The 19,255-nt window shown below is 43.0% G+C and overlaps 1 protein-coding gene across 1 annotated transcript in view; it reads right to left on the bottom strand.

Annotated features, from left to right (window-relative positions):
- Window positions 1-19,255, bottom strand: part of SORCS2 (sortilin related VPS10 domain containing receptor 2) — an 894,852-nt gene that overhangs the window by 632,435 nt on the left and 243,162 nt on the right. The window lies entirely within an intron of this gene.

Here is a 19,255-nt window from a genome sequence, read left to right as displayed (position 1 = left end):
GAGAACCCTTATGAATGAAACCATTTCTATAATGAACTCTGAGTCATGCTCTTTGTACAGGGTTTATGCAGTAAAGTCAACTCAGCCCTAATCACGGTACTTGAATGCAGTATCCCGGTGAAAGCCACTTTATTTTTACACCATCTCTACATGCTGTTTTCCCTCATTGACAATACAGCCACATGCGGCCTGAGCGGAAATTATTCACGTTATCACATGGATAAACTGCTTTCCTTTGGAGTTGAGTGGCAATTGTCTCCTCATAAACATGATTGCAGTTGTATAGGAGATTATATGCAGTTAGCAGCATTAATCAAAGTGTTCCCAGCTTTTAATAACAGTTATTTCTATGCTGTCTTTTATAAGTAAATGTGAATGAAGAAACCAGACGGAGCAGTGCTGGCCATGGCTGTTAGCTCTGATAGGTCTCGCTGCTATACCAGGGACAATATATACTTTATAGTAAATTAAAATTAAGATTAAAGTAAAAAAAAAAATTGACTACACAAATTATTTTAACTAGACATTATTCATTGACAACCTTAAAGGACACTTTATTCAAAAGTCAGTTTGAAATAGAAGATTGGAGAGATCAGAGTGACCTTCATCCCTCACACAGCCACATTAGCCAACAGAGAAAAGATGTCTGGTAAACCACGCAGAGACATTTTAGGCATAGAGTGACAGGGAATGGCAATTTACTAAAAACTGCACTCAAATGCAGTCAAGAGACCTTCAGGAAAGCACTTCCAACTGGTCAACCTCACATGTCTCCATCTCTTTCCCTCTCTTACAAATATTTCTTATTCTCCAAAGACGGTTCCTAGACATTCCGCCAAAAAGACTGCATTACTAGGACCCCTCACCCACCCTGCACCCCGGGAACCTAGTTCCGACTCACAATGACATGAACATCACTTGATGCTTATAGGCTCCAAAACAAAAGCCATAATGGGGCAACTCCACCTATGACATCATTTATTGTAAATGATCTATTTTGTAGCTCCATTTGTTGTTCCTACAGACTATAGCGGAGTATATCAGCACAGTTCTGTCTTGGCCATTTGCCTGGGTAGCGCCTACTTGTCCTTCAAGGCCAGCTTCAACTCCTACTTCTGTTCCTAATTGGTTAACAATATCCATAAAATATATCACAATAAAACAAATGCAGGGAAAAGGCAACATCAACCAGAGGGGGGCACAATGATGCTAATTCATACTGCTCCAACATTTAACAGGAAAATATAAAGTGCAATTACAAACAGTGCTACAAATAGTAAAGGCAGGATCAATTACCTATAATGTGCCTCCTCCGGGATGGCGCCAACCCCGACACTCGTTTCGGCGAACCTTCGAACCCCAGATAAAGGTTCGCCGAAACGCGCGTTGGGGTTTTGGCGCCATCCCGGAGGAGGCACATTATAGGTAATTGATCCTGCCTTTACTATTTGTAGCACTGTTTGTAATTGCACTTTATATTTTCCTGTTAAATGTTGGAGCAGTATGAATTAGCATCATTGATTTTCTCCCCTTTCTGTGAGTGGGCAGTAGCTCACCAAGCTTCTGCATCTCCCAAGAAGCACTGCAATTAGGTCTTGTGAACCTCTTACTCCTCTGCATAGAAAATAGTCCCTCGCATATAGCCCCAGAAATACATATGGTATGTAATGACCCCACAATTCCCTTGTCCGCTGTCTAGAGAGAGATCTAGCTATATATTTCTATGTATTTAGATGTAGGGATGAATGAATGAAAGATGTCTAGGTCACTTCGCTATGAGATCACTACACCGGAATTGAAGAGGGGAAGGGAGCAGAGAAGCTGCTGAGTATGTTGGTCCACCATTGAATGCAGGAGAAGGTGGACCAGAAGGACAAACAGCAGGGGTGCTGCCAAAGATGAAAATGTAATGTACATAATTAACTAACAATCTTTTATTGCATGTATATTGTGACTGGCTGTGGTGATATCAAAACGGATGGATACAGCGAGGGAGCCCAGGGGAACATCGTAGGCCGGGAGGAGAAGGAGCGGGAAGTCAGCACTGGGAAGCTGTTAGGTAAGCTTCCATTTACAGTTCTGGCCAAATGGGAGGGTTTGCCAAAAACCCTTCCATTTTTGCTCAACCCCTTTAAGGGTATTTCCAGGGATTTTCAATTGACGGCCTATGCTTAGGATAGGTCATCAATTAATAACTGACCTACACTCTTTCTGGACCACCAAAGCCTCTCCATTATTTACCCAGTGAGATCTATTTGAGATTAAAGGGGTCATCCTGGAAAAAGATAATGATGACCTATCCTCAGCTTTCGAAGCACAGTGTCATTCAAAGTATAGTGGCTGTGCTTGGTATTGCAGCTCAGCCCCATTGACTTGAATGGGCCTGGGCTGCAACTAGGTCATGTGACCGATGTATGCTGATGTCACATGGCCTAGGAAGAGACCACGGCACTCACGGAGCACCAGTCTCTTCTAACAGCTGATCGTCAGGGGTGTCGGGTGTCGGACCCCCACTGATATAATATTGATGACCTATCTAGAGTATGGGTCATCAAAATTTATTCCCGGATAACGCCTTTAAGTAAACCTGGTACTGAAACTCAGCCCATTCAAGTTTCTCATTATGAATTTCCAAATCCTGTGGAACATATCTGTGCAGCTGAATGAGGACACCAGGTCTTGTGTTTTAGCATTCACATGTTACCCAATTTTCGGGTGGTGATCCAATGCTGCTATGCAGATTCTATTCTGGTTACTGGATGATCAGAAGTTGAGGCATTAACTCTCATTAACTGCACGGTCTCTGCTCGTTTTCAGAAGACCAAAGAATCGTTTTATTCTTGTTTGTGGTTATTTTTAGCGGGGACAAATTAGCTGTTTTTGACATAAGGCGGCCAAGATAAGTGATCATTATACTTGTTGCTATCTAAACACAAGTAATTATATCTGAGATACAGAATCTTGGAGACTTGCCTTCTATGGATCCGCTGCTGAAAATGATACAGGGTGTTGTCATCTAACGGTCGTCTTGTTTCTTCTTTCGTTTTACTTCAAAGGATAGCGTGTTTTATTACAAGAAAAACCATAGGGAAAGAGGAGTGACGAATTCTCGCTCATTATTTGGTGATTCTAGAGGCTTGTGACAGTGTTCAGACCAGGGAGTCAACGTTTTACGCCCACTGTCTAAGTTTTGAGCTTCTGTATTTAGTAGGTACAGCAACCGCATCTTGGAAGCACAGAATAATGGCAACCGAAAAAGAGAAAAAGCTATAAAAACCTGATATATGGCTGCTCCATGTGGTCTTATACACAGGTGTGTACACAGATCTCATAGGGCCCCATAGCAAAATGTAATAAGGGCTTCACCTCCTTGTGAGATTTCTGATAAAGTTAAAATTTTTGTTTTATTATGTGGAGGAATTTTTAAATTAAAAAATAGTCGCTCTCTGCCTCACCCACTTTCATCGACTTGGTGAAGCAGGGGCTTCATAAATATGGCCCTCCTACTAAACATCATGTATCTCAATGTAACACAGCAGACACGGGGCATAAATACATTGAGAAATCTGCCTCATACAACTCTAAATCTCCTGCTTTCCCACACGCTGTCTGCTTGCACCCACCACTAGGAGAAGCTCAATCTATAGGAATTTATACAGCTATCATTGAACACAGCGCAGCCTGCGATGTATCAGCGGGGAGAGAAGAGGGGCTGGAGGCCGGCAACTGGTGTTGGAATAGCGGCAGAGCCCGGTGCAGTCATTGTACTCTATTACACCGGGCCCCGTTCACAGCAGTCTTTATATGTAAAGTGTAGTCATAGGAGCTTTGTTAAAGTATCTCCTCTGTAGTACTTACTATCAAGCTACCGTAGCAAGAAGGCCGGCCGGCAGCGTAACGTCACTCACTCCGTTACCTGCTTCATTAATAAAGTGGGAGGAGCAGGCGCGCGACGTTACGTTGCCGGCCGGCCTGCCTCCTACGGTAGTTTGATAGTGAGTACTACAGAGGATTGCAATACTTTAACAAAGCTCCCATAACTATTGACTACACTTTACATAGGAATACTGCTGTAAGCAGGGCCCGATGTAATAGAGTACAGTGACTGCACCAGGCCCCGCCGTGATTCCAACAGCAGTTGCCGGCCTCCACCCCCTGTATTGGGGGTCACTATTTAAACAGGTACACTGTTATGGGGGATCTGTGGATGACACATATATAGCATAAGATGCTATATATATGTGTCATCCACAGATCCCCCCCCATAACAGTGTCATCCACAGATCCCCATATAGCAGTGTCATCCACAGACCCCATAACAGTGTCATCCACAGATCCCTATAACAGTGTCATCCACAGATCCCCATACCAGTGCGTCAACAGATCCCCAATACAGTGTGTCATCCACAGATCCCCCCATAACAGTGTCATCCACAGTTCCCCCATAACAGTGTCATCCACAGACCACCATTAGTTTAAAACCCACCAAAACACACCTTTTGGTTAAAAATATTTTTTTCTTATTTTCCTCAGTGCGTCTTATCATCAGGTGCATCTTATAAAGCGAAAAATACGGTAGTTATATTCTTATTCTCTATGGTGTGCATAGGTCTGCCTCAGATGAGGATGGAACTGGCCAGCCAACTAGTTGCAACAGAAGACAAAGTTAGTCACCGCATCCTTTAAAATGAAGGTAATGTTGCAATGACTTAAACTACAAAAGTAAAAGCAAATACAATACAACAGCAAATATAGATAATATGAAATAATGCTTAGCAAATATATTTTGGTCGAAATCATTTACACCCATCCACGCCGTCAAGGTGAACTCTTTCTGGACGGGAACCTACTCTATGTCATACCTCTCTGTGCTAACAGGCCACAAATTAATTCAAGAAGAGCAGGCTCCACATCATACCTCTGCCTGCTCTCGCTGATTTCAATTGAGGCCTGCTAGCACAAAAAGAGCATAGAGCATATTCAGTAGACATGTGGAGTCTGCTCTCCTTGAATTATTTTGAGACCTTCTTGTCCTGTATATTTTTGCTGCTGATTATTTGTTGCACTTGCATTTTATTTCCTCTTGTTTTTCCTTTGTGGACATATATGAACTGTTCCCGCTGTGTTTTCCTCAGGTAGATGTCACCTTTTCCCTGCACCTATACTTGTTTTTATGTACGCATTGGTATAATTGATTAATAAAATTTATATTGATTGTAAGCGGTCTGGCATCTATTCTATAGGTATTTTATTTTGAGACCTGTTGGCACAGAAAAAGGTCACCTTGCCGTGATAGATGGCCACAAATCAATTTGATCAAAATGCATTTGCTAAGTACCTCATATTCATTTTATATAGTGCATATAGCATTAGTTCATATAGTCTATGTTTGATGATTGCTGTTGCATTGTGTTTGCCTTTTCTTTCTTACAGGTGAGGAGGTTGGAAGTTGGATAAGTACTAGACGTTCCTGTTTTAGGATGGGGACAAAGGAATTTTGGGTGTACCAGAAGAGGTGGCTTCTCAAACAATGCTAAACTAAACATCCTTGTAGGCGCCAGAATTGGTCTTATGCTGCACACAATTTTTTTTTGTCTTTTTCAGTCTATATTAAAGAAACACTCGGTGTCAATTTTCAGGTCAGTCATGTGACTAGAACAAGGCTTGAGGAAGTGGTTCATAACTGGAGAGTCAAAGAACATGATGTAGAGATTTACTGTGTCATGTCCTGCCCCCACAGGTCCTGCGCTACGCATAACACAGCGGCAGTTTTTTATGGAATTAAGTTAAAGGGGTTGTCCCACGAAAAATATGCACCATTTTGCACCAGGATTTGAATAATTTTGCAACTGCATATAATTAAAATTTTTGTAGCGCTGCTGTTATTGAATGAAATGTATCTGTATAGCTCTACCTGTTGTTTATTCTTTTCCTTATTTGTCTGTCCACCTCGTTGAGGTGGTTGCACATGCTCAATTCCATCCTTCAACTGCCCCCAGCCAATCTACTGTTAGAAGCCTTGACAGTTGCAAGGAGAGAGCTGCAGCAGAAAGGACACACGCTGCATGGCATACTGCATTCTCTAACATCCACAAATACTTCCACAGTACCAACCATAAAGAAGCTATCATCAAAACATATCTTAGATGGTACCATACCCCAAGTAAATTGCACCTAATATTTCCAGACACATCAGATAAATGTTGGAGACAATGCAGGAAAAGAGGCACATTACTACACACCCTTTGGGATTGCGAAACCATAAGACCTCTATGGACAGCTATTGAGACACTTATAAAATCTGTCCTAGGATTCCACCTTAAATTATCACCACAACTAGCATTATTATTACTAGGGCTGGATAATCTCCCTGAAGACTCCAGATCAATTGTAGCACATACAGGTTCTTCTCAGAAAATTAGCATATTGTGATAAAGTTCATTATTTTCTGTAATGTACTGATAAACATTAGACTTTCATATTTTTTAGATTCATTACACACAACTGAAGTAGTTCAAGCCTTTTCTTGTTTTAATATTGATGATTTTGGCATACAGCTCATGAAAACCCAAAATTCCTATCTCAAAAAATTAGCATATCATGAAAAGGTTCTCTAAACGAGCTATTAACCTAATCATCTGAATCAACTAATTAACTCTAAACACCTGCAAAAGATTCCTGAGGCTTTTAAAAACTCCCAGCCTGGTTCATTACTCAAAACCGCAATCATGGGTAAGACTGCCGACCTGACTGCTGTCCAGAAGGCCATCATTGACACCCTCAAGCAAGAGGGTAAGACACAGAAAGAAATTTCTGAACGAATAGGCTGTTCCCAGAGTGCTGTATCAAGGCACCTCAGTGGGAAGTCTGTGGGAAGGAAAAAGTGTGGCAGAAAACGCTGCACAACGAGAAGAGGTGACCGGACCCTGAGGAAGATTGTGGAGAAGGACCGATTCCAGACCTTGGGGGACCTGCGGAAGCAGTGGACTGAGTCTGGAGTAGAAACATCCAGAGCCACCGTGTACAGGTGTGTGCAGGAAATGGGCTACAGGTGCAGCATTCCCCAGGTCAAGCCACTTTTGAACCAGAAACAGCGGCAGAAGCGCCTGACCTGGGCTACAGAGAAGCAGCACTGGACTGTTGCTCAGTGGTCCAAAGTACTTTTTTCGGATGAAAGCAAATTTTGCATGTCATTCGGAAATCAAGGTGCCAGAGTCTGGAGGAAGACTGGGGAGAGGGAAATGCCAAAATGCCTGAAGTCCAGTGTCAAGTACCCACAGTCAGTGATGGTCTGGGGTGCCATGTCAGCTGCTGGTGTTGGTCCACTGTGTTTTATCGAGGGCAGGGTCAATGCAGCTAGCTATCAGGAGATTTTGGAGCACTTCATGCTTCCATCTGCTGAAAAGCTTTATGGAGAAGAAGATTTCATTTTTCAGCACGACCTGGCACCTGCTCACAGTGCCAAAACCACTGGTAAATGGTTTACTGACCATGGTATTACTGTGCTCAATTGGCCTGCCAACTCTCCTGACCTGAACCCCATAGAGAATCTGTGGGATATTGGGAAGAGAAAGTTGAGAGACGCAAGACCCAACACTCTGGATGAGCTTAAGGCCGCTATCGAAGCATCCTGGGCCTCCATAACACCTCAGCAGTGCCACAGGCTGATTGCCTCCATGCCACGCCGCATTGAAGCAGTCATTTCTGCAAAAGGATTCCCGACCAAGTATTGAGTGCATAACTGAACTTAATTATTTGAAGGTTGACTTTTTTTGTATTAAAAACACTTTTCTTTTATTGGTCGGATGAAATATGCTAATTTTTGGAGATAGGAATTTTGGGTTTTCATGAGCTGTATGCCAAAATCATCAATATTAAAACAAGAAAAGGCTTGAACTACTTCAGTTGTGTGTAATGAATCTAAAATATATGAAAGTCTAATGTTTATCAGTAAATTACAGAAAATAATGAACTTTATCACAATATGCAAATTTTCTGAGAAGAACCTGTATAGTCATGGCTACTAAATTTGTTATAACCAGGCATTGGAAGTCAAAAGATACCCCCCATATAAAAGAAGTTTGGCAGACTGTGAATACCACATGCTCTTTTGAAAAAACAATTGCCAGGGTCCAAAACAAGACCCCCACCTTTCATTACAGATGGGACAAATGGTTAGACAGTAGTTATTACCGCTCTCAAATCTAAGGGAAAAACCTGCACTGTTATGTTATGTTGTTGATTTTTTATTTATTTTTCTTTGATTTCTTTGTTGAGCTAATACTCAATAAGTCCAATATAAGGAAATGTACATCAGAAATATCTAGATGCAAACCTATTAAAACAACCATTAAAAATTGTTAATGCACTCTACCATGCTAATAAAAGAAAACAAACAGTTGTAAGTTATATTATATGTGTACAATTCTACTCTTAATATTGAAAAAGTGCAAGAAATAATGCTACATATATTGTATACTTGATAATAAGAAAAATTGTTATCTTTTATACCTCCTTTTTGTTTTTCTATTTCAACATAGAAAGTATGTTTTGTTTAAAATGAAAAAATTCAATAAAAATAATTTTACAAGAAAGGACACACGCCTGAGCTGTGATAGGGAAAGATCTGTAGCAGAAAAGACACACCCCCTGAGCTGAAAAAGAAAGGACACACTCCCTGACCTGCCAAACTGTAATAAATCTAGCAGAGCAATTGGAGCAGTAACTGTGGAGATCTCTGGATCCATGGGAGGTACAGGACTGGTTCTAGATTTGTTCGAAAGTGATTATCATGTACTAATAGATGTCTGATATTCATATTTACATCAGTCTTGGAATAACCCCTTTAAGAAAGCCAAGATATTGTTATCCTTTATGTTTGTATGAATTAGGGTACCTAAAAACATGTATCTATAATAAAATGCCAGGAGATTGCCAATATTTTATGTTAAATGAAGTAAAGCTACCGTTGTACTTGCACCCAGATCCTGTATCAAGGATCACTATTATTCCTTATTCCTCCATGACGGAGAGGCCAGTGCTTTTTCCTATAATGTGCAAGCACGACCACCGCTGCTGGATTACAGGGTGGTCGTAACCCCTGGAGACAAGCAGTATATAATGTGATGGAAAAATGAATCCAGCCAGCAAAGGAAGCAATATGAACAATCACAATACATTAGTAAGTGCTTTGTAAATAACTTTCTCTACATGATAAATCCCATTTGCCCAAGTGAAACAACCCCTTTAAGTATTCCAACATGATACAAGTGGGGAATGTAAAAAGCCCATTAATGAGGTTTAGTCAAAGACTTTGCATTTCTTAGCAATTAGATCACGGGCTGGCATGTAATGTCGCATTTCACTGACTTGTAAAATAAATACACAAGTTACCAAGAACTGTTTTTGAGTGTTAGTACAATTAATAGATGTGCTCAACAGACCGGATCACTTGCTGATCTGTGATGTTATTGTGGTCAGAGATAATGAGAGAAATCTATAGCCACAGCCTGCACAAAACTACTAGGCAATGTATCAGGGTTTCCTTTCTCCACAGAAAGAACATATTTTAGGCTCTTTCCTCCTTGTCTTGCAAGAAAAAACATGGCTGTGTATGGAGAAGGAGTCTGCTACAGTATATTGCAAATGGAACTTTCTGTGACTTTTCGGTACCTATAGTACTTACAGGTACTGAAACCCCAAATTTGCTGTTACTGTCCCTATTTTTCACAGGCAAAATGGGCAAGTATCACAAATGTATTGCCTAGTGAATATATAGGTAACAAACAAAATGAATTATTTACTCCCCTCTCCTTGATTTTGGCTCCTGTTCTGCAGGCCAGACTCCTCTTCAGCTCGGGATGATGCCCCATATGATGTCCTCATGCTGGCCAGCATCAGAACATCAGAGGAGCCTGATCTGCAGCAGAGGATTCAAGAAAGAGAGGTCTGAGCTTGTAGGAATTTGATCTAGGGTTTAAATATTGGAATCAGGGGGTCTGAATTATAAGGTTAAGTCTAAGGTCTGAATTATGGGGGCCTTGATTGTATTATTATTGTGTGTGGTCTGGTGTCTGGTCTCAGGATCGAATACTGGGGTCTGGTTTGGAGTCTGGGTCTGAATATTAATATTTGGCATCAAGTCTGTATTATGGGGCCTAAGGTCTGGTCTGAAAGAAAAAGAAATAAACACAGTTTCCACAAATGTGTGAGCTTTAAGATTATGACAACCTAAATGGTAAAAATTTGACTGATAAGACATAGAGGGCTTCTCCAGGAACATGCCGCAGGTGCTGAACATCAGGGGGTAGAGATACCCACAAGATACTCTGTACTCATCCCTGTATTCCCACCAAACCCTCTGTACAATTGTTGACAGTCCAGTTTATAGCCAAATTTACTGCATCACAGTCCAGCTTATATCCAGCTCTGCTGCCTCTCAGTTAATCTTTGACTCCAGATCTGCTACATCTACAGTTCTGCTACACCATTTGCTCAGAAGCATCATCAGCCCTGCTACACCTGAGGTTCTGCTACACCTACAGATTTGCTACACCACCAGCACTGCTACAACGGCATGACTCTTTTTGGCATCAGCTGTCCACATTCTACAGCATTTATCCTTCTGCCCCTCTGTACTAGTGTTGATCGGGAATATTCTAATCGCGAATTTTTATCGCAAATATTGGCACTTCGAGAATTCGCGAATATCTAGAATATAGTGATATATCTTCGTAATCGCGAAAATTCTAGATTTTTTTTCATCAGTACCCATGATCCCTCACTGCTTCTTGCTTGTGGGCCAATGAGAAGGCTGCAACATTTTTGACTTCAGGAGTAGTGTTGATCGCAAATTTTCTTATCGCAAATTTTTATCGTGAATTTTCCAATTGCCGATTTTCACAATCAAGAAAATAGTGACTGGAGATTACGAATTCTCGAATATATGACAAATATTCGCCCAAATATTCGTGAAATATCGCGAATTCGAATATTGCCTCTGCTGCTCATCTCTGCTCTGTACCAGGCACCACCATCCCGGCTGCTTCTCCGGACAAGAGGCTTAGCATATCCGCTTACCAGGTGAGAATATCACAGCAGGACTATAGCAGCATTTTTTCCCCCAAAGAGAATGAAAGCCAAACTATGAATGTGGCCTCACCCACGCAGCTGTATTTTGCAGTCTGCAAAATGCAGATCCACAAAATGTGGATGACTTCTGCGTTACATCAGTTTTTTTTGTGTGTGGCCATATTGACTTCAATAAATCCGTGGTCCGACTTTTGCGACATGTTCTATCTCTTGCGGAAAGGACATAAAACGGATGTGGAATGCACACAGATGATCTGTATGTCCGTTCCGCAAAGGAATGTCCTATTCTTGACCGCAAAATGCAGACCACAGAGCCACTAAAGTCAATGGGTTCACAAAAAAAAAAAATGGATGCAACACGGACATCCATTTTTTGAGGACCAAAAAATACATATGGCCGTGTGCATGAGGCCAAAAGGGATAGGTTAGCTTTTCCAATCCGATTGACTTATCACTTTATGAAACATTTGGATTAAACCTGATTCCGACAAGGTGCCGCTGGTCTTCCATTTTTGACACGTAATGTCTAAAAAATAGTTGGCAGTAATAGCGAATGAAAAATTCAATTTACAGTGGAGATATCAACTTAAGACAAATAATGAAAGTGCTGAGAACTGTCGGGACACTCGAGGGAAGCAGAATGGCTGGAGATGACACTTAGAGAAAGTTAAATCATATTTGCTATAAATTTGGCCGGAGACGTACATTTCAGCGGAATAAGACAGATTATCTAACGTCTGGCAGACATCAGTTATAAATGGCAGTGTGACTCATTTCGAAACAATGGAGAGGCAGGAGCACTCGGATATAGTCTGTGGAGGGGACACCATGTACAGTGGGATTCACATGGCAAAACCTGATGTAGTCAAATGTTGGTCTGAATCAGGGATCAGCAACCTTCGGCACTCCAGCTGCTGTGAAACCACAACTCCCAGCATGCACACTTACTTGGTTGTAAGTGGGAGGATTCTGGGAGTTGTAGTTTCTGAACAGCTGGAGTGCCGGAGGTTGCTGATCCCTGGTCTAAAGGAAAAAGATGGCATTTAAAGGAACACTAAAAACCAAATATTTACATTAAGCCATCGCTGTCCTAGACCACCAGGCATGCTAATATTAAAGGGTAACTACCTGTAAACTTTGCTACAATGAATGTCCTGCTTGGCTATAGAAATTACATACACCAGAAACTCAGCTTTCAGAGGACAGGTGAGCACAGGGCCAAAAGAGGCAAAGTGTGTGTCAGGGCTTCTATTCCTTGGTTTAAGCAAAGTTTAGTTACCCTTTAACCTCCTCCATGACCAAGACCACCAGGGATTAATAATTGAAACTCCTGCATACTGCAAAATCATATTCAATATGCTCTTATTAGTTTTTAATCTTTTTTGGGAGCAAATTAAATTACAGATTAATTGTTTCGGTGATCAGACCGTCTTCAGACCATGTAATTACCCAGACATTAAGACCCCAGGAAAGCATGGTGATGTAAGACCCCAGGAAACATGGTGATGTAATCACTGTGAATAGGCTGAAGTCATTCCCATTACAGCAATGACATTATCATCCTTCGCACACTAGACTACTAGTTTACTGAGGATCCTTACCGCAATCTATTCCCTGACCTAGACCACTAGTGAAGTTTACATTCAGGCCTTCAGGTCACTAGACCAGCAGTGATACTTACATTGACCCCGTTCCGGAACTATACTATCATGGATACTTACATTAACTCCATTCACCGCCCTAGACAGAAAGAGATTTTAGCATTTACCATTTCTATGCAATAGACTGCCAAGGATGGTAGCATTGACCCCTTCAGTATTTGGACCACCAAGGAACCTGTTATTTACCCCTTTACTACCGACGATCCAAATAATATAAAGCAACAAAAAGTCTTTGTGTGAAGCCAAGCCCCAAATTCAGTTCCAGACAGGATTTGTTGGTGATAAACATAATCCAAGATAATGGAAATGCTACCCATCAATTACGAAGGGAGGACGCAGGGTATAGACTTGAAAATTGCATGGGAATTTAATTCCTGGAGGTCAAATATCAAGATTTGGGGTTTCAGATATTGAAGTGGGCACCAGAACTCTGCAGCTCCATCCACTGTGTAGTAAACGGCAGTAACCTTGCAGTAACCAGCTCTGTCCACTACTCAGTGGATGGAGCTGTGCCATCCTAACACCTATTTCCAGCGTAGGAGCTGCACCCAAACAGCTGATTTGGGGTGCGAGGTATCGAACCTCTGCTAAACTGATAATGATATATGGCCGACTGTATTCTAGGGATAGACAATTAATTGTTAGAGTAATAATCTCATGGTTAATGTAAAAAATAAAAATTAGATATCATACAGTACATATATGAAAAGAGGAGCAATCAGCTCACCCGATACCATGAGCTTTATTTTGTGGTGCTTGAAACTGTAGGTAACAATATATCCGAAAATTCCAGGGAATCTGCACTTTGTTGAAATTCCAGATTTATTATATCTTAGGACACATATGACAAAATTAAAATACAACTGTCGACGCATTTCATGTGCACACCGATTCCCTCGCATTTTGGATGTATCATATTGTACAGGACAATATCTTTCTAACCAAGCAAGAACCACCCCTGTACCTAACATGGATCCAGAGATCTCTCCATTCGTTGCTCCAATTGCTCTGCTAAATTTATTTCAAGCAAGCAAGGGTGTGCCCTTTCTGCTGTGGCTCTCTCCCTATCACAGCTCAGTCAGGGGGTGCTCTATTCTTCTGCAGTTCTCTCCCTATCACAGCTCAGTCAGGGTGTGCTTTATTCTGCTGCAGTTCTCTCCCTATCACAGCTCAGTCAGGGGGTGCTCTATTCTGCTGCAGTTCTCTCCCTATCACAGCTCAGTCAGGGGGTGCTCTATTCTGCTGCAGTTCTCTCCCTATCACAGCTCAGTCAGGGGGTGCTCTATTCTGCTGCAGTTCTCTCCCTATCACAGCTCAGTCAGGGGGTGCTCTATTCTGCTGCAGTTCTCTCCCTATCACAGCTCAGTCAGGGGGTGCTCTATTCTGCTGCAGTTCTCTCCCTATCACAGCTCAGTCAGGGGGTGTTCTATTCTGCTGCAGTTCTCTCCCTATCACAGCTCAGTCAGGGGGTGTTCTATTCTGCTGCAGTTCTCTCCCTATCACAGCTCAGTCAGGGGGTGCTCTATTCTGCTGCAGTTCTCTCCATATCATAGCTCAGTCAGGGGGTGTTCTATTCTGCTGCAGTTCTCTCCCTATCACAGCTCAGTCAGGGTGTGCCCTTTATGCTGCAGCTCTCTCCCTATCACAGCTCAGTCAGGGGGTGCTCTATTCTGCTGCAGCTCTCTCCCTATCACAGCTCAGTCAGGGGGTGCTCTATTCTGCTGCAGTTCTCTCCCTATCACAGCTCAGTCAGGGGGTGCTCTATTCTGCTGCAGTTCTCTCCCTATCACAGCTCAGTCAGGGGGTGTTCTATTCTGCTGCAGTTCTCTCCCTATCACAGCTCAGTCAGGGGGTGTTCTATTCTGCTGCAGTTCTCTCCCTATCACAGCTCAGTCAGGGGGTGTTCTATTCTGCTGCAGTTCTCTCCCTATCACAGCTCAGTCAGGGGGTGCTCTATTCTGCTGCAGTTCTCTCCATAGCATAGCTCAGTCAGGGGGTGTTCTATTCTGCTGCAGTTCTCTCCCTATCACAGCTCAGTCAGGGTGTGCCCTTTATGCTGCAGCTCTCTCCCTATCACAGCTCAGTCAGGGTGTGCCCTTTCTGCTGCAGCTCTCTCCCTATCACAGCTCAGTCAGGGGGTGCTCTATTCTGCTGCAGTTCTCTCCCTGTAACTATCACAGCTTCTAACAGTAAATATGGCTGGTGGCAATTGAAGCATTGCATGCATCTCAGTGAGGTGGACACAGAAATAAGGAAAAGAGCAAACAGCAGGTGGCGCTATACAGGCACATTTTATTGAATAGATCAGTGTCTATACTAAGGGCACATTTATTAAGACCGGCGTTTTTTTACTCTATAAAGTACTAAGCCGGCCGTAATATAGAGGTGCCAGCCTCTCCATAACTTCGGCGCATCCAGAACCAGTTCTATATGTAAGACAACTTTCGCGCCGTCTTACATTTGGACCTTCTACGCCTGAAGCAGGCATGAAAAATAGTAAATGAGACAGGCCTACCAGCCCGTCCTTTTCATCGTCCATGCAACGCCCATTTATTTAGACCTGACTAGTTGTTGCGCCGCAATCTGCGCCTGAAATATTCCCAATTTAGGAGCATTTCAGAGTGATAAATGACCCTCTAATTTTTTTTTATTACGCGCAATGATGACAGTATTCAGATGGATCCCTCACGAGCACAGCACAGATACCATCCATGTTTGGCCTGTTGCTCTCACGGTTCATTGCTAGGAGATGTTCCGGAAATTAATTTTCAGCCTAGCAATGTATGTGTAATACAGATGACTCACGGAGAGAAAATAAATCGGAAACACGGACCAAACACGAATTCTTCATGAACATCTTCACTGCCCATCTTGTCATGGATACCATCACAGACACAGAGGCGTCGGGCCTGACATCACTGATTACTATTTTTCAAGTTATTTTCTACATCTATGACATGGCTAATCTTAAAATCTGAGCAAAAATTGTGCGAATGGAATTTTAAATGTTCAAAAAAGGTACAAAAAGCAAAGCAGATATTTTTGTGTCACCATAAAAAAAAGGGACTGTCAAAGGCTTCTATGATCTTTAAGCGATTGGAGTGCGGTTATAAAGCATCTACCGCCGAGACGCCCGTTCTTCCCTGTCATCTGTTATGATAGGCAATTTAAGTGAGAGTCAACAGCCATTAGGAAGGCAGTGGTTCACAGACAGAGCTTATTTAATGTGCCATGACTATACCAGTCCTTCCAAGTGAATACCCAAGGAATTAATGTCCTGAGCTGCGAGCCATTGAGTAGTCCACTATTAAAGCAAGGCGACTGGCGCCTGAATAAGCAATTCGTATTTGGCAGCGTCCTAGAGAAAGCATTAATGTGCACAGATACCAACGACATTATGCTTTACTTAAAGGAGTTTTCAAGGATACAGCATGGTCGGCCTATGGGGTAGTCCATCAAAGGGGTTGCGGTGAATGTGGCTGAGCTGCAGTACCAGACACAGCCACACTGGCATGGATGGCACTGTGTAGTTTACTGCCAGTAGGGACCATAGTCTCCTCATTCTGCTGATCAGCACAGCAGTGGAGGGGACGGGGTTTCAAGGGGACTCCAAAAAAGTCATGGTCAGGATGTTTAGAGTCGACCTAGGGCAGCAAATCGCATCGTTGCCCCATGTGAAAGGAAGCCTAGTTTCCAGAGGCGTAGCTATGGGGGGGGGTGCAGAGATAGCAGTCACTACTGGGCCAGGAGCCTGAGGGGGCCCAAAGACCCTTGTGCGGCATAAGACGACACCGGCATTATAGAAAGTGCATGATGGGAGGGCCCTGCCATAGATTTTGCACTAGGGCCCAGAATCTTCAAACTGACAGAAGGCAGAAGCAACATAGGTAGGCAGGGAAAACAGAAGTAGGCGGAGACTGCAACGCCATAGTGCAGCACAAAATACCACCCCTGCAGAACCAAATACCACGGCGCAGCACAAAATACTGTTGCCCTACTGCCGTTTTTGACTGTATCGCCTTCCAGAGGACGGTGATACAGTTGAATTCAGGAAGGCACATGCAGCCGCCGGCCAGGTGCATAAGTACCTGATAGTCCTAACATTAATTAATTAATGCTGAGAGCGTCAGATCATTATGTGCCTGGCCCCGATATTTATTCATGTAATCTGCCTGGATGAATCCACGTATGTGGTGAGTGCCACCTGCTTTGAGTGACAGTTTGGCAGTATTATTTGAGCACTCTATGGTACGTTTTATACTTATGATGAAGGAGCAGATTCCATGTGTTCGGAGAAGATTACGAGGGTGAGAAATGATTGACTGGGATAAATGTTACTGTTCTTATGGGTTTATATGATGTACCATGTACCGCTAGGTACTCCATGTATGTAGTGTCGCACTACGTAAGGGTGGGCACTACACAAGGGTCAATTGGGCCACATTGCTCTCCCACCTCCTGTGGAACATGATCATTGTATTTTTATTGCATTTTAATGTATATTGTCATGTTATTTATGTTTATCTCCTGTGTACCAGGCCTGTTAGGGGTGTAGTTCCTCCTCCTAGACAGTAGAGGGAGCTAGGGAACCCCCTAGTATAAATAGCCAGGTCCAGACCAGAGAGAGATGTTCAGAGTCAGGGGAGAGTGTGCAGAAGCCAAAAGTCACCTTAGCCAGAGAGTAGCTGAGGAGCAGCTTCTGACATGCAGCTAGATAGCCCAGGCTTCTAGCTTGCCACCAAGAGAAGAGCCTGCCTCCTGAGAAACTGAGTTCCCACAAGAGTACAGTGCAGAGCCAAGTTTGTTTCCAGCCAAACAGAGAGCTGAAGGGCAGAAGGATTTAGTCAAAGCAAGGAGTCATATACGAGAGGAAGTTTTCCCTAACCAAGGATAAAGCCAGCAATAGGGCATACGGGCCTTGGGATAAAGACAGACAGGATTCTGAGGAAAAGTGCAGCCTGATCTGTAAGTGTTTAACCCTCTGAGTATCTTGCAAGAACATTGGGCCTGCCATTGGATGTAAAGCCTGCCTGTCACTATCTTGTACATGTGGAACTGACCAAAGACTGTAAATAGTTAACTGTTTCAGTAAAAGGAAGTTTACAGTTCACTGCAACGTGTGTTCCTCACTTATTACTGCAAGAAATCGGTGTGCCACTGTTACCGGCACTGGCGTCACAAACTTTAAGGGATCTTGCCACAGGCACACTAAACCTACAACACCTAGGGCACCTCACCTACCACCTGGCCTGGTCCCTATACACAGAGAGTGCCCCAGAGGATCCATGTGCCAGCCTCTCCATCACTGCTGTACGCCTGCCCAGGGTCTTCTATAAACTGTGAGTAACCAAGAGCAACCCTCGTTTTGCCTATTAACCATGACTTCACCATCGCTCACCCTGCAGGGCTGCGTACTGCATCTATGACATGGCATGAATCCGACATAATGATCTGTGAAGTCCCAACTTTTCCTCCGCGTACCTTCTGTAGTCATCAACAGGGTCCAGCCACAATCCGTATCGTTCGTGTGAAAGAGGCCTTAGGAAATGGAAGGAGTGGGATACGGGGCTAAGTTCAGTCACTTTTCATGCAGAGTTGGGCTTTTTTTATTTTTGTAAAGAAAATAAAATATATTCCAATCTAATCGGAAGAGGGAAACGTAGGAAATCTAAATGCAAATACATTGGCGTCGAATCCATCTCTGAGCTCCTGCTATTTCCATAGATTTCCATATAGAATTGTGATTTAGCATGAGATGAACAGATGTTCGAGGCAGACATTTCTTGTGACGCACACCATCGCAAACTATGGACCCACAAAATACACACAAAATCCGCGTTCCGTCCGCATTTTTTTGCCGACCCATTGATTTGAATGGGTCCATGGTCTGCATTTTGCCGACGTGTTCTATCATTTTTCCAGAAGGGATATATGGAAAGCGGAAAGCACATGGACATTTGTATGTCCATTCTACAAAACGATAGAACAAGCCCTACGCTTGGCCACAAAATGTGGACCATGGACCCATTGAGGTCAAGGCGTCCATTTGTATTCTGCGGATCCGCAATTTGTGGACCGCAAAATACATTCGGACGTGTGCATGAGGCCTTAAGCTAAGGCTGGTTAAGCCCTTTTTACTATTTAATTCCTCTAATGTCCAGGATGCCTTTGATTTGTAGTACAGAATGAATAGCACTTTATAGGTGCCGGACTAAGGCTTATCCACACGACTGTATGTATTTTGCAGTCCGCAAAACACGGATCCGCAAAAAATACGGATGACGTCCGTGTGATATCCCTATTGCATCCTTTTTTGGGGGGGCGGATCCATTGTAACAATGCCTGGCCTTGTCTGCAAAACGGGCAAGAATAGGACATGTTTTATCTTTTTTGCGGAACAGCCATGCGGACATACGGAAACGGAATGCACACAGAGTCATTTCCGTTTTTTTTAGCAGACCCATTGAAGTGAATGGTTCCGCATACAAGTTGCAGATACCATT

Source organism: Bufo bufo, chromosome 2, assembly GCF_905171765.1.
Source record: "Bufo bufo chromosome 2, aBufBuf1.1, whole genome shotgun sequence".
Lineage (NCBI taxonomy): Eukaryota > Metazoa > Chordata > Amphibia > Anura > Bufonidae > Bufo > Bufo bufo.
Note: the sequence above shows the minus strand (reverse complement) of the source record. Positions and strands in the feature narration are given on the sequence as shown.